General features: G+C 38.7%; 1 long non-coding RNA gene across 2 annotated transcripts in view; it reads right to left on the bottom strand.

Moving 5' to 3' along the window:
* Positions 1-26,561, bottom strand: part of LOC133101927 (uncharacterized) — a 337,779-nt gene that overhangs the window by 309,704 nt on the left and 1,514 nt on the right. Inside the window, exon 1 of one of the 2 annotated variants that reach the window (XR_009702792.1) lies at positions 3,664-3,748. The exons of the other annotated variant lie outside the window; for it this stretch is intronic. This is a non-coding gene — a long non-coding RNA (uncharacterized LOC133101927). Of the gene's footprint in view, positions 1-3,663; positions 3,749-26,561 lie in introns of those variants that run through there. 2 annotated transcript variants of the gene reach the window in all.

Raw genomic sequence — 26,561 nt, 5'->3', positions numbered from 1 at the left:
ACCTGGCACTCTATGTACCATGTGGGTGAATTGAGGCTTTTTTTGAGATTCTATTTTAAGACCAAAAAAATTTTTGTTTTAATTTATTGGTAAATCCCCAAGGATGCATGCTTAGTATTTCATGACAAAGGAGTTATTTCTCCTTGTTTTCTGAAAATGAATATAATATTACATCATTTTTGTATTCTTATTGTGGTAAAATATCTCTGCTTATTACATTTCCAGTATGCATAATTCATTTTTATTATTGCCACATTAAACTGGAGCTGTTTTCTCGATGACAGCTATTCCTTTTAGACAACTAGATACCCAGCACTCTTCTACCCATGATTTTACATCTTATAGGAAATGAATGTATTTAGAACAATAGTCAAAATTAATTTAACAATAGTCTAGAAAGATGAAGAAAGTTAAAATTATCCTTCTGAACTACTGTCACCAATCCATTGAAGATAATGAACATCTATAAAGTAGGATGCAGTATGCACCGTTTTCATTACATTTTCCATGCATTTGTTTTACATTGTCATATAAAGCTGGAGCCATCTGTAATATTGTCACACATTTTATTCACAATTATATTAGGACATAGGTTGAGTTTCAATGATTGCTTTCTGCAAATATTTGTGAAAAGATCTTAAATAAACTAAGTAGGGCTGGATAAATGTTTCCCAAATTTGTACTAGATTGGTTCTACAATGACTCAGCAAAATATTAGTATGCTTACATCTAAAATTTTATTAAGAAATGAGGGGCAGAGAAATTCCATCTGATTGGCTGATATTTAGAAGAATTAAGACCAATAATCAACCACTTCCCAGGAGACAAATGCAAGGATCCAGATCCTTCCATACCTGGAGTGTTATATGAATGCAAAGCTATGACTTGCTGTGAAACTCTACACCTGGGACCACATTTCTGCACCTGGTCAGCCTCACACTTCTTTTTTTTCTTTCTTTTTTTTTTTCGTCTTTAAATTATTTATTTATTTATTTATTATTTTTTTGGCTGCGTTGGGTCTTTGTTGCTACACGTGGGCTTTCTCTAGTTGCGGTGAGCGGGGGCTACTCTTCGTTGCCATGCACGGGCTCCTCATTACCATGGCTTCTCTTGTTGCAGAGCATGGGCTCTAGGCGCGCGGGCTTCAGTAGTTGTGGCACACGGGCTCAGTAGTTGTGGCTCGCGGGCTCTAGAGCACAGGCTCAGTAGTTGTGGCGCATGGGCTTAGTTGCTCCGCGGCATGTGGGATCTTCCCGGACCAGGGCTCAAACCTGTGTCCCCTGCATTGGCAGGCAGATTCTTAACCACTGCACCACCAGGGAAGCCCTCAGCCTCACACTTCTAATCAGTAATCTCTCCAAAGTTCATTCCGGGTCAGTTGTGCTAAATTCTTTACAATCCCATTAGCTTGTAGAATTATTAAATCTCATTTTGCAGTTGAGAAAACTAAAAGTCTGTGCCCTTAATAACTGTAGCACATAATTGGAAACATCTTTTTTTCTTTTCCTTTTTTGTAAATATTTTTGTTTCTTATCCCTTTACATTTGGTTGCAATTCCTTTTCTTTTACTAAAAATATTACCTAGGTGAATATACATAAATACATGCTACCATATTGTACATAAATAGTGTAATATGTCTCTCCTAGGTTCCAAATGTAGATATTTGTACCTTTCTGGGAATGGGAAGCATCCTTTGTTATGTAAATGAAACTAGTGACTAGTAGTGTAATATCTTTGGACTGAGAAGTCATTCCAGTCAATCCTAGCCAGTATTCTTCTATTGCAGAATATTAATAAGGCCTTGTTGTCTATTAACCCTTAACATTTTCAAAGCGGACAATTGATTATTACAACTCCAAGGTAAGCAGGAAAGAAATTATGGTCTTTACTTTAGAGATGAGATAAGTGAAAGGAGGGGAACTCCAGTCAACTGACCTACCCAAGATTATATAGTTAAATAATGGCAGAGTTTTGTCTAGAACCTTGGCCTTCTGATGACTCATTCAATGTTTTTCTAATAGAATGTCTCTCAAATAACACTTAACTTTCTGATTATTCAATCTTTATAGCTCACAACTTTTATGAATTTGATAATTTTTCCAGAAATAAATAACTATATATGGAATACCAAATTGAGCTGAAAGCAAAAAGATGTGGAGATACAAAGCAAAGATGTAATAAATTCCAAGCATATCATAAACAATCATAAAAAATATTTTCTGGAACATTGGATTTGAATTCTCAAAAAATTTATTCTCCTCTCTGAAGACCTACTTTCTCTGCTTATCCCTGTTTTTCTATGTTCTGTCTGTAGTTTTGTATCTATTTCCTTTTTCCTTTCTAAGGTCCTAAATTTTCATATTTTACAAGTCTAGCAGCCATATTAACCAGCCATAGTTTTACCTCTTAACTCAAATTTTCAGTAGATATAACAAATATACTCAGCCCTGTCTTTGGGTATGTTTCAATCAAATATGATAAATAGGGTGAAGACTCATATATAAATAATACCACTGAAGCCCACCAAGTCAGGATAGAGGATGGGCCAGGCAAACATCCAAAACATGTTCACCGTTAATAAACACTTGTAGAACATTATCCTAATTGCCACAATAAAGGAAACACACGGTGTTATGGATGAACATGGAACACGTGCTTAAACTAGACCAGAAAACATCACGGAAAGTTCCTAGAGGAGGTGATATATGAGGTGAGATTTGAAGGATGAATGGCTAATAAGAGTTCAGGAAAGACAGTGAAGTAGTGTGTTTAAAGCAACGGAATCAACATGTACAAAAATAAGAGGTATCAAAGAGTTTGACATGTTAAGGGAACTGTAGGTATTGCAATATGAATAAAGCAGAAGGTTAGAAGGGGAGAATAACAAGAGATAAATCTGGAGAGTTCAATAGGGACCAGATTACAGAATGTTAGCCAGGCTCACTAAGGGCTGCGGTTTTATCCTAGAAACAATAATACTCCTTTAAGGAATTATAGGATTACTTATTAAAGGAATAATAACCCTTTAAGGAATTTTAAGAAGAATTATGATATGGAAATTCTAACAATAATGTTAACAATAGCTAACTTGTTTTGAGTCCTGCTATATCTCAGGAACCATGTTAAATGCTTGGCATCTAGCCAACATTAGCTCTCATAAAAACTCCAAAAGGTAGATACTGTGAGTATCCGTACTTTTCAGATGAGATCACTGAGCTAGTCAGTAATAAAACCATAGCCAAGAATGAATCTGAGGGGAGCAAGATTAGAGACAGAAAAAACAGTTATTGGGTTGTTGCATCAATCCCAGCCTGAGATGACTGGGACTTCGTCTAAAGCAACAGACAAGAGCATGGAGAAGAAGGGCTGGAGAGGCAAGCGATAAAGGCATCAGAACCAAGAAGATGTTCAGATTCGATATGGGTGAAAGGGAAAGGAAGTAGCCGGGAGTAACTCCACGTGCAATGGAGAGGTCATCTGGGATGATAATAATGCCAGAAATGAGAAGTAAATTTGAAGAGAAATATGTTAGACTTGAGACATCTCTGAGATATAAAAGTAGAAATATCTAGTGAGCAGCTGAATATACAAGTAGGGGGCTCAGGAGAGGCACCAAAAAGATAGGTAATTGCTCAAACAATTGTAAGGTATTTCTCACTCACATAAAATTCTAGAGCAGGTATTTCAGGCTGGTGGGTGGCTCTCCTTCATGCAGTTATTCAGGGGCCCAGGCTGATAGTAGCTGTTCCACGTTCAACATGTTTCTCTAGTCTCTGTGCTTGGAGAAACAAGTGGAAGTTTGAGGCTAGAGAAGTCCTCTTAAGCAAGTGAGGAGGAAGTTGCATATGTAACTTTTAATCATATTCCCCATGCTAGAACCACTATATGTCCACACCTATTGCAATAGGGCTAGGAAATGTGATCCCTAGCTTAGTTGACACAAAGCAGTCAAAACTCTAAAATTATGGAAGAAGCAACAGCTAAAGAAGAGTAGCTGGAGAGTTTAGAGCCTTGGAAGTGAATTAGATTGCCTAGGAAGAATGTTTAAATTGAGAGGAAAAGAAGGCCAAGAATGGGATGGACATATTAATAGTCTTTTTCAGTCTATGTGAGAGCCATCAGGGAGATTTCCTTGTCTTTTTGTAAATCTTGAGTCACATTGCTTACCTTGCCCCTCTGCTTTTTTAGCATTTGATAACCTAACTCTTGATTATCTATTTCATAACATAAAATACTATGGTAAGAAATGACCCCATTTCCAGTTACAATGCCAGGTTTATCACCCTCACCGCCAAAAGTATACTGTAGTCTCGACCTTCTGCTTTATCTGCAGAGAAGATCAGCTAAAGCCATAGAAAGCATTTTATAAAAACTTTGTATAACAGATAATTTGTAGGACAATTAATATATTAGCTAAACGAGGTTTAAAAGGGTTTGAAGGGGATGAATGATGGTCAAATACTAATAAGATAAAGTTTCACAGGAATACATACAATACAGTTTCAAAAAACTAAGTTCATAAGAAAAGAGGTATCAGACCTTGCTTGACAACAGTTAACATAAAGACCTCAAGTTTTATTTGATCACAAGATAAATATGCAGGAACACTGTGATACAGCTGCTAAAAATGTAAAGCAATTTAAGGCTTTATTAGTAGGTTTGGCACACACAGCAAAAAATGTTGGTTCACAAAACATTTTACACTGAACAGTTGGGAGTGCCATGCTAGAATTTACAATGTATAGTCACCTTGAATTCTTCCTCTCCCTTTTGCTTACATTCAATTAATATCAGGTCCCATCTATTCTACTTTTTAAATATTTTGTGACCCTTGTAATATTGAATTGGAATTGGGGATGTGAGTATGAACTCATTTATATATATACATACATTCATACCCATAATATATATACTATATAATTTTACAGAAAGAGGTATAAACACATGTATCAGTGTGTGTGTGTACATTTCTTAGATCTGTCAAATGGATGGGCCTAGAAGTAAAGACACCACAAGAGCAATGATCACATCTAACACCCAGATCTTTGTCTCTAAATACCATTTTCCACTAAAAGGAACCAGGGATCCTGAGAGAAATGAGCCCAGGGTGGGGCAGGGAAACCATAAAATGAGTCTGGACGTTTCTGTTGTACCAGAAAGTAAGAAAGTGCTAAGATAGGGACATGTCAAAAAAGAAAGGGGATCCAGCTTAATGAATACTAAAGAGAGTGGATGAAAGTTTGATGAACAAGAAGATATTTACACAGTTTCAGCATAATCACCACAAGTTACTTATTAATTACAAAGAGAAAAAATAGTAACTTTATAGTAAGTTAACCTAACAAACACAAATTTACTAAAGTTATCAAGGCTAATGTCACTCATAACAAGACAAAACGATATGATATGCTTCCTGATATGATACCCTGAGAAGGACACAACATCACTTCTATGCTGTTACACTCAAAAATACAAAACCTGAAGCTAATTGTAAGGAAACATCAAAGAAACCCAAACTGAAGGATATTCTGCAAAGTTATTGGCTTTACTTTTCAAAAACATTAAGATCATGAAAGAAAAAGAAAGGCTGAGGAACTGTTTTGGATTAAAGGAAATGAAAGAAACATGACAATTAACACAACATGTGATCCTGGATTGTATCCTGGACAAGAAAAAAAGCTAAATATTATTCAGACAAGTTGTGAAATTTGAACAAAAACTATGAATTAGATATAACATTGTACGAATGTTACATTTCCTGACTTTGATAGAGGTACTTTGGTTATGTAAGAGACAGTGCTTAGGAAACACGTGTTAAAGTATTTGTGCATTAAAAGAAGATAGAGAGAGAGGGAAAGAACAAATGCTAAAGTAAATGGGGCAAAATGTTCAGAATTGTTGAATCTGAGTAGAGGGTATAATACAGTTCTTTGTAATAGTTTTTGTAACTTTTTTTGTAAGTAAGGAATTATCTCAAAATTAGAAGCTAAAAGGATAAACTTCTAAATCTGACCCAAATAATTAGCAATAGGTCGTTTCCCGAATCTGGTAAATACTTCCAATGTAATCTAGGAGGTTCAATCTGCTATGTACAAAGAAAAAAATGGAAAAGTGTATAAAGTCTTTGGTTTACATTACCCCTGTTTTTCAATATGCCTTATTAAAACATAACCTGTACCCGGGAAATCATATCGTCGTCCAGCAATCATCAGGTAGTCAGCTTTCAACAATGGAATTTCAAAAACTAAGAAAAATATAAGACTAGATCTAAAAGACTATGTTTTAGGATACTAAGTGTGATCTCAAATAATCTAAAAATATGGCATAGGTGTCACATCTGGGCATTTTCATCCTTAGGATATATCTGCCAGAGCGAACATTGAATGCTAAAAAGAGAATTCTCAGCAGAGTGCTCTAGCCTCAGAGTTATAATTCAACTTCACTAGTCACTAGATGAATTTTAAAAGATACCATTTATATATTTAGTATATTTATATTCCTAACAAGAACCCTATAAATAAAATACTATTATCCCAATTTTACAAATAAACTAAAGCAAAGAGATGTTGAGTAATTTTCCGAAGTTCACACAGCCTGTAAGAACTTGAGCTGGGACTCGAACCCCATAGCGCCACCAAAGATAGTGCCTTTTCTCCTTTCTCATCTCTACTGTTATGTGACTGACATAAAGACTCTAACACACATATTCTAAGAGAGACTTTGCTCAGGTGTGGTAAGTAGAAGAAATTCTATATAGAGTCAGTGTAGCTATCCTCTCACCGAGGAGTGTCCAAAAATGTTATTCATACTGGCAAAAATACATATGAAACAATCTAAATGTCCAATAATAGAAATTGGTCAAATGAATCGCGGTAGATAACATTTTCAGAGAACGCTAATGATCGTAAGAAAACAAATGCCATAAAATGATCATTAAAAAAGAGAAGAATACAAAATTATTTAGACAGTATGATTCATGTATATATACCTATAGAATAGATTTAGTATATATATGTGTGTATATACACATACATAGGAAAAAGGCTAGAAGGAAAGAAACGTTTATCACTGAGTATTGCAGGTTACTTAGGTTTACATTTGTGTACCTTATCTTTATTTTCAAAGCTTTCGAATAGTAGTCTCCATTATTTTTATTATTTAAAAAAGCCAATAAACAGCACTGAAAAGATTCAATGTAGCTTTTGAAAAGATAAGAAGAAAAATAATAGACAAGTAAACCTAAGAAAGCTGGGAGACTGGGTCTACATTCATCAAATAGGCCAGGAAGTGAAACGAGAGAGTCCCAACCAGTTGTAGGCTCTGTAAGGAAGAGATCTGGTGAGTCACTGACCAAAAGAGCTAGTAAACAGTATGGGAGAATTGTCAGTCTCACAAATACCCTCACACAGGTTTCCAATGACGACACTGGTGCCATCTTCTAAGTAAGGGATAGCAAAAAAAGTCAAGAAAAGTGTAGTGTATCTAGTGTTTATAAAAACATTCAGAGAAAAAAATCAAAAGTAATGTCTTTGAATTCAGAAATTAAAAAGAAATGAAAATAGAGCACTGAAACTATTCTGTACAATACTATAATGATGGATACGTGGCATTTTGCATTTGTCAAAACCCATAGAATGTACAACATCAAGAGTTAACCTTTAATGTAAATTATGGACTCCGGGGCATAATGATGTGTCAATATAAGTTCATCAATTGTGACAAATGTACCACTCTCATGTTGATAATGGAAGAAGTTGTGTATGTGTGGAGACAGAGAATATACAGGAACTCTCTGCACTTTCCACTTAATTGTACTGTGAACCTAAAGCTAGTCTAAAAAATAAAGTTTCTTAAGTAAAAACTAAAATGAAAAAGAAATAAAAATGGAATTTTCTTATAAAATCTAACACAGTTCTCTAATCATTCCAACTGTAAGCTATGAAATCACTGAAGGAGATTTAATTGGATTGATTTAATTTAGATTGATTTAATCCAGTTGGACTTAATTGAATTAAAATTTAATATGTGCCTCTATATTTTGTGCCTACATTCCCTAAGAAGTAGAATTATTTTTTAGGTGAGTGTGCATATGTGTGAGCATGTATGTGGATTCATAGATGATAGAACCAGCTACTAGAGAGAAAAACAATTAAAGGCAAATTCTTGCCCTTTAAGAGAGTGGATAGTCTAGCGGAGAGGCAGACATGCAGTCAGGGCCACCTCTGCTGACATACATGCCGTGTACTGCATGTACTCCAGGGGGTCATCCACATAGCTGACTAGGAAATGACTGTTATAACTTGGAATTGCTTGGCGGTCCTATAAAAAGTTACAGGACAAAAAGAAGGGTGGGCCATGGGGGCATACATGACTAGGCATCCAGTTTCTTGGGGGCAGTGATGGAGGCTTCATAGGCCAGGTGATGTAGAACTCGAGACTAATAGGATGAAAAGATGGACTGCACGTTCCAAGCATGAGCAAAAGCAGAACTGGGGAAGAGAAGATAGTGTTCCATGCTTCTGTAAAGTAAAATGCAAGGTGAGTAGTGACAAAAGATATACTGGAGAATTAGGCAGGGACCAGAGGGTGAGGACACAGAAACTGAAAATTTTATACTGAAGGCAGGGAGTGAAGAGACATGAGGAGATTTGAACAAGGACATGACAAGATTAGATTTTCATTCTAGAAAAATAATCTTTGGGCAGCAAGGAGGTGTTCCATACTAAAGACAGGAAGCCAGTGAACTCAATACTGCAATAATCTAAGGGAAAATAATGAGGATCCAAACTGGGGTGAGTGGTGCAATGGGGAGGAGAGGAGGAAAGAGACCAAGAGCTACTGAGAAGGTAGAATCCTAGTGTCTTCATACATGCAAATGACACAAACGAAGCTGAGTATACACACAGTGAGTATTTAAAAACATCCAGTTAAGAAAAAACAAATAAACCACTAGCTATCTTGCTATATTAGCACCAAAAAACACATTTATTATTAATAATATCACTGAATGAAGCCCTCTGGTAGGCATTCCGTAAAAATCATTTAAACACTGTCCATCATCCAAGAGATTCTAGAGAACAAAACTTCAAATATAAAAATGGCACACAGAAACTCAGCTTTAAAGTGATTGAACATGAACAAATACATGAATATCAAAGTGTGTAGTTTGAGGAATGGTGAGCTCAGAGATCTGTACTTGGAGGCACAATAAAATATAGAGAAACAGCCACCTCCCTTTCAAACTACTAGGACATTGAGGACACAAAACTTTAGCTGTGTGTAGAATGATGAGTTTGGACTTCTGGGAATAGGAAAACTTTCCACATAAAAGAAACAGCCTAGAATGGTTTGTAGGAAGGGGTGGGATAATCTGATAAAAGGAGAACTGTGTCAGTCTTCTTGGGGAGAGCTAATCTGTTGGATCTCTGAGGTAGGAAGTAGGGAATCATGGTTGCAACTTTCAACGGGGAGTCGTTTTGATTAATATTACTGATATAATGCCCGCACTTATTACTTAATAATAGTAATTGCTAAATTGAACTATGTAAGTTATGAGTACATATAAAATTCACCCCATATTGTGGCTTATTAGATAGAAGTAAACTTCGAATTACATCATAGTTTTCTTATGCATTCTTTCCAGGGTTAATTTGAGTGTCGTTACTTCTATTGCTACAGGTTTCCAGTTTTCAAGTATAATGACAATGTGCTTAAAAGTGCATATTTTAGCAATTAAAAATACATTTCTATTTTAGGTGAGAGAAATAAGCTGCATGACAAGAGGAACGCTTGAACAACAAGGAAATCATTGTCATCCAAATATCCTTAGTGATTAAAAAATAAAAAGAAACTGAAAAGAATTCAGAACATGTTCAGTACTACAATATTTCTGCCACAAAATATTGGTATGATAAGCATGTTTATAATTGCAACCAAACAACCTTCACCACTGGTAACTGTAGGGGTAGAACAGCTTTTGCAAACTATAGCTTGTAAACAGAAATTTACCAGGCTAGAATCCTTTTATTCCTTATAAACATTAATGATAATATTTATTTTAAAAAAACACCCAAATAAAGGCAGTGATTTATCTTTTTAAATTTACAAGTCAGAAAGACAACACACGGGGCTTCCCTGGTGGCGCAGTGGTTAAGAATCCGCCTGCCAATGCAGGGGACACGGGTTCGAGCCCTGGTCCGGGAAGATCCCACATGCCGCGGAGCAACTAAGCCTGTGCACCACAACTACTGAGCCCGCGTGCTGCAACTACTGAACCCCGCGCGCCTAGAGCCCGTGCTCCACAACAAGAGAAGCCACTGCAATGAGAAGCCCGTGCACCGCAACGAAGAGTAGCCCCCACTCACTGCAACTAGAGAAAGCCCGCGTGTAGCAACGAAGACCCAATGCACCAAAAAATAAATAAATAAAATAAGTAAATTTATTTAAAAAAAAAAAAGACAACACGCAATTGTCATTTCGAATTGAATACATTTTTAAATCTTCATCAATCTGATCTGAGAGGGATTCACTTCTCACTCCACTGTATGCCAAATAATGATAACAAAAATAGCAATAACAAAACAATTTCTACTGAGCATGTACTATGTGTAAGGCATTGTTCTAAATGTGTTCCATGTGCTGAGTAATCTAAACCCCAAAATCCCTGTGAGGAAGTACCTTATATGATGGGAAAAGTTAGCACTATCTACAGTTTTAGGCCCTGAAACATTCTCATAAAGATTAGTTAATGTTTTCTGAGTATTAACAGGGAACAGGACACAGTATAAAAATTTCAACTCCTGAATTAAGATACTCAAAAAGAAATTTAAGGACGTACTATAGGAAAATCATAGTAATTGGACTTTAAAGAAGATTTTTAATGAGGAGAAGAAAATTTGGCAGATGACGGATGTGGAAATTTTAGAGCTGAGTCAGATTTGGCCTAGAAGAAGAATTAACAAGAAAAAGGATATTGAAAGGAAAGGAGAAAATCTGGTAGAGGATAGGGACTCATCTTTAAAATAAAGCCAAAGCATAATCCTGGTTCTGTTGTTGTGTTTTTTGTTTTGGGGGGTTATTTGTCATTCTATAACTTGAGCTATTCACAAAGGCAGTGTGGGTAGAAAAAAGGGTTCATAGACAGAGGGTCCAAAAAACTAAGTTTTCACCTTTACTCTGTCATTTATTACATTTATGGCTGTGTGACATTTTACAAGTAATTCTTCTCTGAGCTTTATTTCCTCACTTCTAAAATAGGGGCAATGATAGGTAAGTATTGTTGTGAATATCAAATAGATAATATCCTTTTAAAAGTGTAAAATGCTATACAAATGAAGGATATCATCTGCATTAGTTTCAGGTTCAGTCACTGAACATTATTCTTCCTTTTCTTGATGTTTTTTCTTGTTGGCATAACAAAGTATCTTGGCATCAGCTTAGAATTCAACTATGCTAAGCTTTTGAAATTCTTAAGTAGAAAGGCAGTTAGATGACAGAAAGGGAAAGTGTTTCTGAGCCTGGAGCAGGACTAAATTCCTGAGCCCACACTTCAACAACCCCTATACTCAGGTTAACAAGCCCCAAGTTAATAGAATTGTTCAGCCAACCCAGTCCATTGCCCATCAGGGAATCTATCCTTTGTGGACAACTCCGGGCAAGGGATAAGCCTGATCTTGGAATCAGACACAACGGAACAGTAGATAGTACAAATGACCAACTGAACAAGTCTATATTGTGGTAAGAGACAGTCTATTTTCTGATCACAGTATATATATCTTGGAGAAGTTTAGGTTAACGGAAGGTTACTGCATATATCGTAGGTCTAACCCTCTTCCTCATCACCCTGTCCTGATGAACTCAGCTGGAACAGTGTCCGGAGGTTTGGTGTTACACAACAGTGAGCAGGGGAAGCAGAGGCGGCCAGTCTGTGCCTCAGAGTTAGAGTGATGGTGGCTGGAATCAGTGGAAAAATATCATACTTTGTGCCCAAGGGAGTGCCATTACCCCAGAGCCAGAGGTAATGGCAGAAAATCATGTAGTGTATCCATTGGGGCAGAACAAAAGCCTGAGCCAAGATCTGGAGTAAAACAGGACAGAGGAACTGAGCCAATGAGGCGGGAAACCAGCCTAACAGAATTTTGAGTTGCTGTGCTGACATTCAGTGTAGATTCACTAAAGGAAGGTACAATTCAAGAGTGTATAACTAGAGTGAGTATAATATATACATGTATATTTATTATTGTTGTCGTTTTCATTTGGTTTTTGGTTTTTTTCTAACATTTTGAATAAGTACCTCCATACATAAAACATTTCAAGACATAATTAGTTATGGATTAGTGATTACGGGGACACCAGCATCAGGCACCATCACAGCGACATCACTCTGACCACCAGCTGTGATGCTGAACCTTAGGATTGTTACAGTCTTTTGAGTTTTCTAGTTGTTTGGATTGTGAGCAATCAAGAGTCTATGCAACATTTTCCAAATTACTGATTTAGAAAATTCATTAATCACAAAAAGTAAATAAAAAGTCGGTGCCAACAAAGGAAAATCACAAAGGCAGAGACAGTAAAATATTAGGAGGAATGGCATTTATTCCAGTACTTGGGTAGAAAATCCACTAAAAACTTGGACAAGTGAATTGAAGTGAAATACAATGAAAACCTGGGAAAAAGATAACTGACTCCTGGAGAATGGTTAATTAAACCTGGGAGGAAAGACAAAGTCAAGGTGAATTAACAGAATATTTGCTATAGATGCTGCTTCAAGATTTGATTTCGAATCTTGAAATTTTCACTGATGAGGTGTAATATACCCCTAAATTCTAATCCTCTCCACAGGTTATAAATGAATATAAAAACTTGATGAAATGTTTTAAAACAACACATAAAGTGATAGTTTTTAAAAATGGAATGGGAGACAGAAATTGAAACGTGGAGGAAAAAAAATAATGCTCATTTGTCGTAAATTCTGAAATTTATACCTACTATTCCTTTCCTTAGGTAAAGGTCAAGGGGGATAGTAAAGACCTAGAGAGGTGGATGGCTTAAATTCTTCAGGGAAGCATAGGTTCAGACGTGTTATGTGGAGGAGCTGGGGTCTCATATAAAAGCTACTGCACTGTGCAATGTCATCTAACATTGATAATGTATGTCAGAGGGTCTTGGTCTCTTAACAAAAAGGAGTGTGGGATGTTATGTGATCCTATGTTGCTGACAGCAGCCCTTGCCTTACCTTGAATCCATGACTTTAGATAATCTGGATGTCAACATGTTTTCCCCTAAAGGGAGGAAAAAAAAAACTGTGTGACACTTTTCAGAGTATGTAGGAGAAAACCAAGGTGAACGTGGATAACTAACTCTTGGGACTTTTATGATAATATTTTAAAATAAAATTGATGACTTCTTTCTAGAGTTTATAAAAACGTATGCCAAAATAATAATAATAGTAATAATAATAATAATACAAGGATGTTGAATATAATGAAATACGGTAGGATAAGAAAAATGAGGTATTAATCAACATGATTTTTCTCTCACTCATTGCCTGCCCCTCTAACCACCCTCCTGCTTTTAGGCTCAGAGAGGTGGGTTCCTGTTTGGTCCATTGGGAGATTGTGAAAAATTTGCTGGCAATCAAACAAGACATCTTAATTTTTAAACTTAAATTTTAAAAAGAAAGATTTAAGAGGCAGACAAAAGTGATGAGGGGAAGAAAAAGGAATTCTGTCTGTCCTTTCTGCCCTCCCCATACAGACACGAGAAGGGTAGGAAGGAAGGGTTGGAGAGTTAGGTGGAAGCTTGGGGAACCCTACTCCTCCCACATCCTCAGATGGAGTGCAGAGTTGGGGAAGGGCACCACACAAACATAACCATCTTTTCAAGTATCTTCTTTCTCCCTTCACTCCCTTTAAGTTTGATGATCCACAAGTGGAGAACCTGTGCCTTCTTGAATCTGAGCAGAACCCTGCAGGGCCCCTCCAAGTACAAAGGTCCCTCCGTGTCCCCTACCTCTTGTTTGTAGAAAAGCTGAGGTCTCCCAGGCTTCCCCTGAGCCACAAAAGAGCAGGCTCAAGCAGTTAATGATTAGGACAATACAGTCACAGAATCGTAAATTCCTGTCTGATGCACGTTCCTGAGTTGTTTTACAGATACTATAACTGCCACCAGAGGGAAAAAGCTAACTGCATGATGACCAGACATAGCTATGACATAAGCTGCTCCCTCTTGAGCAGTACTGAATCTATGGCTAGGACAATTCCAAGGACTGGCTTCAAGAGAATGGGATTAACACTATTGTTCATAATAATCTGTATCTTTGTGGGCATCAAAATAACTGTGGCTTGTTCCGCCCATATATGTAAGCAGGCAACTAAAACTGTCAGCAAAGAGATGCTGCAGACCCACGTCGACATCTTCCACTCTAAGAATATGGTGTCCTATGTCAGCATGAAGAAGTTACAGAAGATGGACCTTCACCCCTAATCCCATAGAAATGGAATCATGTCTGACAGTGGGGATTTATAAACAGCTCTTTGCAGGAAGCAGCTCTTTGCAGGAGGCCCTTTGCCTTGTCACTTTAGTAAAGCTATATCTTAACTAATTTTTTAAAAAATTAATTAATTAATATTTTAACTGCTTTGGGTCTTCGTTGCTGCACGCAGCCTTTCTCTAGTTGTGGCGAGCGGGGGCTACTCTTCGTTGTGGCTTCTCAGTGCGGTGGTTTCTCTTGTTGCAGAGCATGGGCTCTAGGCGCTCGGGCTTCAGTAGTTGTTGCTCACAGGCTCTAGAGCGCAGGCTCAGTAGTTGTGGCGCACGGGCTTAGGTGCTCCACGGCATGTGAGATCTTCCTGGACCAGGGATCAAACCCATGTCCCCTGCATTGGCAGGCAGGTTCTTAACCACTGCGCCACCAGGGAAGTCTGCGCCACCTAACTTTTACATGAGATGCCCCCATGCTTAACTAACCTCTGGCCCAAGCACACCTTTCAAATATTTTGCCCACACAATGCCTCGCATAACCTGTTGATCGTTTTCTTAGATTAAAGAAGTAGAAATGAAGAATAAGTGATTAACAGATCTTTTCCCCAGCTTCCCCGTCAGTAATCTGGAGAGCAGACTGTGTGAACAAGATAGAATCTAAAGAAAGATCACAAGAAGTCAACAAGCTTGCACACAATGGGAGATGGTGAGAATCTGACCCCCTACCTTAATGATTTACTAAGATTATTTCCCTTTTCCCTTTAAAAACTTTCATGGCTGAGCAGAATCTTCAGAGTTGGTCCTGGGACATGAGTCTGCCTTCTCCCCAGGTTGCTGGCCTCCTGAATAAAGCAATCTTTTCCTTTTCCAACCAACACTTGCTTCTCGAGTATTGGCTTCCGAACGGCGAGCAGCTGAACCTGAGTTCAGTAACATTCTGTTCTAGGTGAGGTCCAGGGAAACTGCAAGCTCCCCAGAAAAGAAAGCACCCACCCCCATCTGGTTGGTGAAGCCAGTAAAGTACAAAGATAGCAGGACAGTAGGTATGAGAAGGCTGAAGAAAGGTCCCCTGGTTTGAGTCTCACAACTGGACAAAGGGAGGTCGTATTAGATGGATGTGGCATGGGCACGCCCCCCTAGAAATCTGTTGAGTCCATGGCTACATCTCAGCAGGCTGTCATCTGCAGGGAGTAGAGTTGGCCTCCTAGGACCATCTCTTTGCCCTTTGAAGGACTGTGATTTATTTCCGGTGCTGAAGACCTGGCAAGTCAAACCAAGGCTGAGAAGTTGACACTTCTCTTTCTCCACCAGGGCAGCATTGAGAGAGGGGGACAAAAAAGCAAACACCTTGGAATAACTGAGTTTACAAGCTTATGGTTGAAAAAGCCCTTAGTTTACCTGATGTGACAAGACTAATTTTCTACATCACGTTCAAAAAAATGGAGGGTGGGCTTCAAGTCAGGAAATAATTTTAGCATTTGAAGATGAAGAAAGTGTCACTTTCTTGTACACTGTGAACTTTGTGCCTGCTGCTATAATAATCATGTTTTAAATAAGCTCTTTTGGGGATCTCTGTCCCTTTCCCAAATATCCTCCTGGATAATTATTTGGCTGCCACCAAAGCAGCAGTCTGAGTTGTACGGCAGCCAAGAAAATCTCAGATCCTACGAGTGCTAATTGGACATAACAATTCGTGCTCAGAGGCATCAGGCAAAATGGACTTTACTCTGCCAGAATTGTTTTGGCTTCCATTTTTCGGTTAGCCTCAATCTCTCATTCAAAGTTTTCTGACCCCTGAAGCTACTTTCCTGGCGAATAGCACCCAATTCTCCACCCAGGTATAAGAAATGCTCATTCCACTGGATCTGGAGAGGCCAAGGCTTTCTATGGGAGAACATGAGGGTTTGCAGCTGGGTAGAGTTTTGTGCTTCTCTGAAACTTGATCACTTTAGAATTAATAAGAGCAAGTATGAGAATTAATTCACAAGGAACAAGAAGTCATAAACATTAGACAATAATATTCTGGCATATGATCTTTCTATTTAAAAAATCCTACAAATATAAATCACAGCTTGTAAATCAAATTACTGAGAAACAAATGGGTCAGTGATATAACTCTAGATTTAATTGATTAAAATTTGAAAACTTTTAGTTCTTAAATTACAAAATGGAGGCCCAAATAATCACCTCTGCCTGATCTCTGTAGTAGATGTTTAGGTAATGAAGGAATGTTTGGGAAAAAAGGAAATTAGTTAGATTGAATCTTCAAACAACTCTTGAAGATTTCAATTTTTTTCCTCTATATACAAAGTTTGAAACAGAGAAAATGACCTAAAGAGGACACTACTTTGGTCATTTAGAACTCTGAATAAGTCAAAGTTCTTTGATTTGAAGCATACTTATATTTTTCCTAAAAGAGATTAGTATGTAATGTACTAACAAACAAAACTTACATTCCTATTACCTTTTTTTTTTTTTTTGGTTTTGGCTTGTTGGTATTTACTATTTGATTTGATCTCTATAGCATGTCTTATCTTTTCCCCATTTCACAAAGGGACATTTATAACCTGAGGGGTTAAGTGACGTGCTAAAGGGTTATTTGGCTTATACTAGAAACCAGAAGGAACTCCTGCCTTCTGGCCCAGAGCCCATTGGTTCATTCTATCTCAGTCAACTGTTCTATGCCCCAGGGGCACAGCAGAGATGAAAATAAAGTCCCTTACAAATAAATGGATAGTGTGTCAGGTAATGGGCTTTGCTCTGCCAGGATTGTTTTGGCTTCCATTTTTGGGTTAGCCCCACTCCCTCATTCTAAATTCTATGACCCCTAAAGCTACTTTTCAGGTGAATAGCACCCCAATTCTCCACTCAGGTGTAAGAAACACTCATTCCATTTTATCTGGAGACGCCAAGGCTTTCTGTGGGAGAAGATGAGGGTTTACAGCTAGATAGAGTTTTGTGCTACTCTAAAACATGATCACTTTAGAATTAATAAGAGAAAATATTAGAATTAATTCACAAGGAACTATAAGTCCCTTACAAAAAGGTGGAAAAATAAAACAGGGTGAGGGGTCTGGAGTGCAGGTGGGAAGTACCAGGGTGGGGTGTGTGTGTGTGTGTGTGTGTGTGTGTTTGGGAGGGAGGGAGGGGGTAAAATGTGGAAACGGATCACACAAATATCTGGGGAAAGAGAAATATTGGCCAGAGGTCAGAGGTTGGCTAAATTCAGCCCACCACCTGTCTATGTAAATAAAGTTTTATTGAAACACAGCCACGCTCCGACGTTAATTGTCTATGGCGGCTTTTGTGCTATATTGGCAGTGTTGAGTCATTGTGACTGAGCTGTATGTGACCCATAGAACTGAAAATATTTACTCTCTGGCCCGTTAAAGAAAACATTTGCTGACTCCTGGTTTATGCAGAAGGAACAACAAACGCAAAGCCCTAAGGCACAAGTGCGCCTGTTGTGTTCAAGGAATAGCAATACAGCAAGTGTGGCTAAGGTGAGTGAACCAGTGGAGCACGAGAGGAGATAAGGACGAAGAGAGTGGGGACAGGACCCTGCAGGGCCTTTACAGGCCACTGTATAGAACTTTGACCTTTACTCAGAGTGAGATGGGAAACCACTGGAGGAGGCTGAGTACAGAACAGACATAATCAGACTTATATTTTAAATTGATCACTCTTTTTAAAATAGATGAGAGGGGCTTAGTTTGGTATATACTGTAATAATCCAGACGAAAAATTATTCAGGCCTGGACTAAAACATGAAGGTGGAAGTTGTCAAATTCTTAATATACGAATATCTTGTAAAGATAGTGCCGATGCGATTTCCTGGTAAACCTGAAATAGAGATGGGTGTGTGTGTGTGTGTGTGTGTGTGTGTGTGTGTGTGGCGGGGGAGGCTTGGGAAGTGGATGGTCCCAGTTTACTTTTGTGGGCCTGCACATCTGGGAGGATAGTGACCATGAACAGACGAAAGGAAGATTGTTGGGGGTGTAAGATAGAGCTTGTGGTTGGAAGTGAAGAATTCAGCTTGGACAGGAAAATTGTAGATGCCTTTTGGATATCCAAGTGGAGATGTCAAAGAGGCATATATGAATCACATCCGGAGTTCAGGGGAAAGGTTTGAAACAGGCATACAGATTTGGGAGTCATCAACATTTAGATAACATTGAAGTCACAAGAACAGAATAAGATCACCTAGAGAGTTAGCTACAGATGTCACAGAGAATGACTTGAATAGTTACCATTTAATTTCAATGTATGTGACAGGTTTTGAGCTAGGAACTTTATACTTTTTGTCTCTCATCTTACAACCCTCTACTTGGGTTGTATTTTACACATGAGGAAATGAACACTTAAGTGACTAGTCTGACACTACCTAGTTAGTGACAGAATCCAGGTATGCCTGCCTCAGTGGTAGAGCCCTCTCTGCTCTGCCAGGACATAAGGAATAGAAATACAAGAGTGAGCATCGGCTCTGCGTATCTGAATAGTTAAAGAAGCAGTAGAGCTTCCCAAGTAGGTTACCCATTAACACGACATTATCACCAGATGGGTACCTCTGCTCTAAGTTTCAACTGTAGTGAGACGTTTCTTTAAGGAAACCACTAGGCTGGTGAACCGTGATAATGCTATCATGGAACTTCCTTCTCAATTTCCTGAACTTAACAAACTCTCTCATCATGAATAAGCAGAACATTTCTCATTTAAGTGCAGATTAAGAAGTGGACACTGCAGAGGAATTTATGCATCGATGTCATGCACTGCATTGTAGGCAAACTACAGGTTACTAAGGTTAGATGCTGTTACAGGACGCTGGACAAATCCTTGATTAAGTCAGAGGAAACAAACCTCATGACTGAAAACTGAATATGAATCATTTGAAACAGCACAGAGACAGAGAAGATTACTAGCAATAGATGTGACCCAAGATGTTACTAAAATCCTTATAATGTTGCTTTCATCCTCACAAAGTAAACGTTTCTTGGTTGACTGATAGTCTCAAACTTGATCTTGTTTCCACTGGCCTCCAGTTTTTGCTAACAAAAATGTGGAGCAAAGAAAAGCCTCTTATCCTCCTTCCCTGTCTTCCTACAGGCCTGGGTTGAAAGTAGTCATCACTTATTTTATGCCTACAAAAATCAAAAGAGGCTCATCTCTCCATTTTGAAGGGTGAATAGGAACTAACCTGTGTGCATAAGTGAGAACTTCCACTTACCCCAGTAAGGGGGCCACACCTTGGGGTTACACCCTAGTTATAGTTATGAGGAAACCAAGGAAGGGAAGTTGTGTTTGAGGCCTGCTGAACAAGATTAAGTCTTGGTGGAAATATTTAGGTCATGGTGGTCTGGATGAAACGTAGTAGGAGTAGTTGGAGGTTTTGGATGAATAATAGAGAATTGAGTGATTCCAGTGTCTTTCCTCCTCCACCTTCATGTTTCCCAACCCCAGGTGCTGCTTCCATGGTAGCCCATCCTCTGGAGCAAGGTACCATGACAATGAGTACATACCCAAAGGGAGAGCGTTATTAGTATGGAGACTTTGAAATGATATAAGGTAATAATCCTCAGGAGAATCAAAAGAGGCATTTGGCATTGATGCTTGTCGCTCCTTTTAGGCATTTTGCTTCTTTATCACTGTATTGCCATCTTACTGAGTGCCACAAGCAAGTTGTGTCGTGTTTGTATTTCCCACAACACCCAGCAAAGTAGCTGTCACCCAGTGGGCACAGAGCAAATGTTTGCGGAATGGAATACTAATCATCACCCTGCTGGCAGATACACATAAGCACCAGGATTCAGGTTCCTGATCCTCTGTTTTTGAAGCTGTACTAGTATAGCACACTTCTGTTTCACTCTTACTTTATAGACTTTAGACATTTTGTGTCCCCAACATCATGATTATTATCTCTCTGGATGTATTTATGGGCCAGGAACAAATAGAACTAAACCACTCAAGTGTACCTAGTCACATTTCATGTCCCTTCCCCGTGAAGAGTATTCTTTGTTTGTGCTTCTGGGCTATTCACTCTCTCTTTTTTTTTTTTTCCTGATTAACTGAGAATATTAGCTGAGTGTCAGAGAGAAGAGAATAGAGGCTGCTACACAAGAAAGTATATAGAGAAGAAAATGTCAAGAGGTTTGAGGAGGGGGAATTCAGAGATGGTGAGTAAGTTATCCAGCAAAGGCTGGGCTTTCTAAGGAGAGAGGGATCTGGGGTATTGGAAAAACTGCCATGAGGTGGGGAAGAGTTGGGGGGGGCGGTTATAAATAGGTGAAGAGAATTCTGGGGCAGTCGTCCTAAGTATTTCATCATCCTTCAAAGGTTATCTTAAGAAATCATTCAAGAAAGATCTAAATTGTTCCCCAAGGCTTTGGGAGCTAGGGGTGTGTGTGTGTATATGTGTGTGTGTGTGTGTGTGTGAGAGAGAGAGAGAGAGAGAGAGAGAGAGAGAAAGTTATTGTGCTGAGAATTAAAAGGCTCAGTTTTATTTGGGGTACAGTTAATATCTTGTGTACTGACTTTAGTAGCAGTTTGGTTTACTAACATGTTAGTAGGTTATTTAACAGAGATTTTTCATTAAAAATTGCATGCCTGAAGGAACTCAGTTTGTGTCATTGGTCATAGAACCAGGAACAGGACAGTGGCCACTGGAGGTAGAATTGTGACTACAGGTGTGTGAAAATAGAATAACAGGGTAATATAAAAAGAGCAGATGACCAGGAGGCCAGAGGTTACCTAAAAGCTGAACTTGTTTGACCCAGAGTTGAGGGAAGCAGATACTACAACTACAGATTTGTAGACACATAGTTGTTGGACTAAGTGTGTGGTGTTTATTAAAAACACAGTCAAGGAGTCCATTCTGAGTTTAAAGCTAGATACCTGGTCCTATTTTGAGGAACTCCATCTCTTGTACTGAGACTATGCTTACCCACCTTCTGTATACATCCTCCCACACTTAGTAAGTATCCCTTGCATATTTTCATTGTTGGTATTATTCTCTTGGCTCTTGATGGGTCCTTGGAGAGAGGCTTGCTCCCACTCTCCTTATGTTAAGGTTTCTGCTTTGATTCCTTTTGATTTCTCAGGTCTTTAGGATTAACCAGAGAGAAAGGAGAGTTGGCATCTAAGAGTTCTACAGCCAGATGGCTTAGACATGTGACACAGCTGTGTCTAGCCTCAGCGCCAGAGACGGAAGGCCCTGTCCTATCAGCCAACCACAACTGACACCATCTCACTGGGCTGCCATGTCAAGTGATTCTCTCTGAGGGAAAGAGTGTTCAGTTTTCTGTTAGCATGCTTGCACTTGATTATTGACCTGTGTGCTGAGCAGTGTTTAATTTTTTTTTTTAAAGTGTGGCCTGGCAATTCCCTCGGAATCACACTTGGTGTGCTTGACCTGCCCTAAGGAATACTTTTCAGAAGTATTATCATATACAATTTATTCTCTTTTGTGTGTGTATGTTGGGCGGGACATATTTGGAGACAGGGGACAGGTGGGGTGGAGAAGAAGGGAGCACTGGGGTTGGGGGTGGAACAAAATATTAACTTTAACTGCTTTTCAAAGCTTATTCAGTTTCCACAGTATATTAAATGTATATTATACTGTGTATATTCAATATTATACACAGTATAATTAAATTTGTACTTCATTAATTGCATAAAGTGCAAACTTTGTCATTAGCTCTTCAGTCCACAAATCAAATATAAGAAGTTATTTACAACAAGATTTAAATCCTAAAATAAGATACTGAAATTAAAAACTCTGGGAGCATTATTCCTCACCTCAAATATGGTCCCCGTTGTACGAATATTGTTCCCACTGTAGAAAGAGAATTTGAAATATTTGAGAATTTACTGAGGGAATCCTGATTGCCCAGTTTCTAAGTTTTAAGAATCTGACAGTATTTTTCACTTATATTACTGAATGCCTCATATTTTATGCTTAAATGCTCACTTGGTTCAATTTGTTTTGTTTTGCACTTCTGGAATTTTCTCTCCCCTTTAATTTACTGACTTTTGTCTAGGCATTTTTGTATTTAGTGTAATGATACTCTTACAAATAATATTAAATAGTGATACAGGTAATCTATGGAATAATGAAGGCTCATTAATATCTGCCTAATCAATTTTTCTAAAAGGCTAAAGCTTGACAAAGAAGATCACAACGTAGTGGATCCTGTTTGTTCCCAGACAAGGCTTGTTTATTTAGCTGATGATATTTGTCGAGTTCACTCAGGTACGAATGATAACTGGAGATTATCCAGGAGTCATACATGTGGGAATTACATTGTAACGCCACTCTTCTAAATGCTCAGGCCAAAAATGGGGGCATCATCCTTGCCTCTTCTCTTTCTCTGATACCCACCGTCCTGTCAGCAAATCCTCTTGGCTCTACCATTAAAATATAATCCAGAGTCTGACCCTTTCTCACCACATACCATTCCACTCTAAGCCACCATTTCCTTGCTGGATGACTGCAGTAGCCTCTTCACTGTAGGGAGAATTGTGAGTATCAGGTAAAAATGACAGTGAAAGAAAGCTACAATATCTCTACATTCCTTTACATTTTGGGCAGGTCGTGGCTAAATTTCTGGCAGAATATTTGATTTCAAGAACAAGAAACCTATTCAAACTCATTTACACAAAGAAGGAAAGAAAGTGTTGCCAGATTTCACAAGGAATAAAGACTGGGAACTGGCAAGTCAGGAATGGAGACTTTTCTCTCTACCTCACTAGACTCCCTTCTCTGTGTGTAGTTTGTGTGTCTGCTCCGTTGTCCTGGGTTCCATAGACATCTGCGCACTCTCAGCTTTAATCCCAGCTCTGCACGACTTTCTAGTTGAAACTAATTAGCATCTTTATGACTCAATGCCAGATTCCCAGAAGAAGATGATCTCCTGAGTTGGCTTATTTCAGGTGTTTGCCTTTGATCCAATCAGTTTAGACCAAGACATATGGTCACCAGATCAAAACACAGTTGCCCAGTTCCAGCATTTCAGCAGGGCCTAGGGGACCCATTCAGAAAACGGGTCATGAACTAGGCAAACTAACTAATTAACATCTCTACTGCAATTTACGGATAATTTAAATTCAATATTCTGTTAAATGCTGTAGTGAATCAATTATTGTCATGCATACATCCTTTGGGACTCAATAAATGAAAATTAAGTTGATATAAATGAATGCTAGCAGGTGAGGTACAGTTGGTCTACCTTCCAGAAAGTTTTTGCCAATAACATAATTTCTTTTTAAAATATTTATTTTTAGTTGCTACTTTATTCCCTCAGTCAGCATCCAGCTGCCCCCGTGAGACCAATAACAGAGCCTTTGTTAGCCTGGTAGCCTTTAAACAAAATAATGAAGACTGGCAGATTGTTATGGGAATGTTATGAATTCTTAGTCTTTGGCCTTTCATACCAAATAATTTAGTGAGCTGCCTTTTTGTGTGTCAAATTTTTTTTGCATTTTAATTTTCATTGTATTAACTGACTATTGTTTAGAGCTGTCCTGACTCAGCTAAATGTAATACAGCTATTTATAACTTGTCAGTGGTATATATTATTATGCCATCACCTCCTGGTCCATTCTTTAAAATGCTCAGGCCAAAAATGGGGGCATCATCCTTGCCTCTTCTCTTTCTCTAATACCCACCGTCCTGTCAGCAAATCCTCTTGGCTCTACCATTAAAATAGAATCCAGAGTCTGACCCTTTCTCACCACATACCATTCAACTCTAAGCCACCATTTCCTTGCTGGATGACTGCAGTAGCCTCTTCACTGTAGGGAGAATTGTGAGTATCAGGTAAAAATGACAGTGAAAGAAGGCTACAATATCAGGTAAGAAAGCAGGTAAGAAAGAATTCCATTTGGGAGAATGTCACTTACCCAAAGGCAGAAATCTATTAAATTGTTTGGAATCAGCACACTGATTCACTCATGAAAACAAAATAAAAATAAATAAATAAAATTTTGTTGAGAGATTACTATGGGTAAATACTATGGGTATGCTATGTGCTAAATTTTAAAAGGAATAATACAAATTATTGAATTTTTAGTCATTTTATTTTAGACTTTAAATTCCTCATTAATTTTAATTCTAAATTAAAATCCTAATTTAAAAATCAATTGATCAATTGAAACTGACTTACAAGAAATATCATGAGTTTGAGGATCCATTATTTTATCTTTGCCATCATAAAGGTAGATATTTGGGAGCATTGTTGTTTTTTTTTACCTAACAGAATTCTGGATATGTCTCTGAGCTAGGAGAAGATAGACGGCAAGTTCACAAAGCTAACCTACAGTAGCAGATACGCTCCATATTCATCTTAAATTCTACGTTTCCTCTATGAACCAAAGTTTTGGGAATACCACGATGAGTTCATAATCTGATGAGAGGGATGAGGTAGGAAAATCAAAACAAAATCCCACAAGTCAAAAAGGCGGGACTGGCTTAAATTGGTGATCTGAAGTTCCTTTCACCCCAAGGACCCTGAGTAGTTTTTCCATTCTACTATGTGTAACTAATGTAATGCAAACTTTACATTTTTCCCCTAGTTTATCCTCCAAAACCCTAGGAAGCAGGTAGCAGTAATCTTATTTTTCACATGAGGAATCTGACCCTTAGGAACAGTAAGGAATTTGCCCGAGGTTGCCCACATTACCACAGTCTGAATTGAAATCCATGTCTGGCAGACAACAAAGCCTAGGATTTTTCCACTCTACCACAAGGCCTTTCAGCAAGAAATTGTCCCTTCTCCAAAGGGTTTCATAATCCAATGATGACAAATCATCCAACAGATTTTCAAACTAGATGAAAAGGTGGACCATAAACTTCTGTGGGGAAGTGACCTCTCTGTTTTGCAATTTACCCCTATGGAGGCATTTGTATTTTTAAAAAGCTCCCCAGGTAATTCTGATCACCTCCCAGCTGCCTCTTCTCCCGCCTCTTCACCTGGTCGACCCCTCCTCACCTGGACTGAACTATGGTGAATTCACCATCACCGGGCCTTTTCCGGCCAATTAATTTACCCTCTTCATTCATCTTGCGTGATGCCATCAATGAGCTCATCACATCGTTTCACAATTACTGATTCACATGAGGTTTGCCCCCTTTTGACTAGGGAGCTTGTTGAAAGTAAGAGTTGCATTTTGCGTCTTCAGTACGCAGCACAATGTCTCTCACTCAATAAAATGTGTTTCAGAGGACTAAACTGGTAAACAAAAATCTCAGAGCCACTTGGAAATAGCCTGAGAAAAATCTTCAAATCTGGTTTATCGCTCGTTACACCTAGTGAATTAACTGAGTAATTCAGTAAATATTAAAACACAAAACAATTTTCTAGGTTCCAAGCGTCAGCCACCGTCCTTCGATGCGGAAGCTCCACAGAGAACTACGTTTGCCGAAATCCCTGAGGCCCAGTTGTGGTTGGTTTGCTGACGGTTCTTGAAAGCCTGTCACATCAACCAATAATGTGACGAGAATTTCCCTGCGCAGGGCAGTAGGCGGCCAATCACAAAGTAGAGGGCGGGCACTTCTGATTTGGCTTCAGAAAACCCCCCAGAAGCTCAGAACCGTCAGGGGTAGGGAGTTAGCAGCCTAGGAGAGTGTCTTTCCTCTCCACCCCCTCCCCACGAATAAGAGTTAGTCTTTATGCGCTTCCACACTTCTTTACGTTTTCCTTAGTTTCTACATCCTTCCTAATCAAGTACCTCTGCTTCCCATCCACCTTTCCTTGTTGAACTCACTCTCGGGAAAGGGTACCCGCATCATTAATCTCTCCTTTTCAAACTTGAGCCAGACATTTGTCTCTAAGCATCCAAGTGGGATTGTGACAGTGAAGCAGTGGAAAGGTTTGAGCGAAAACTTCATTCTTCCCTCCTTTCCCCTTGCAAGAGTGGAGAAGCTACTGGGGATTACTTAGTGGATAATCAGCATTACAGAGCGGATTGAAGGTCTGAGTGTCCGCGCTGTGTTTACTTCCACCCTCGCTCCCGCTCCCATCTCCACCCACGGTAGCGTGCGGACTGAATCCAAGGCTGGCGTGTCACTGGTCGGGGCAAACACTCA

This window comes from Eubalaena glacialis, chromosome 12, assembly GCF_028564815.1.
Source record: "Eubalaena glacialis isolate mEubGla1 chromosome 12, mEubGla1.1.hap2.+ XY, whole genome shotgun sequence".
Classification (NCBI taxonomy): domain Eukaryota; kingdom Metazoa; phylum Chordata; class Mammalia; order Artiodactyla; family Balaenidae; genus Eubalaena; species Eubalaena glacialis.
This window is presented reverse-complemented; position numbering and strand designations above follow the sequence as displayed.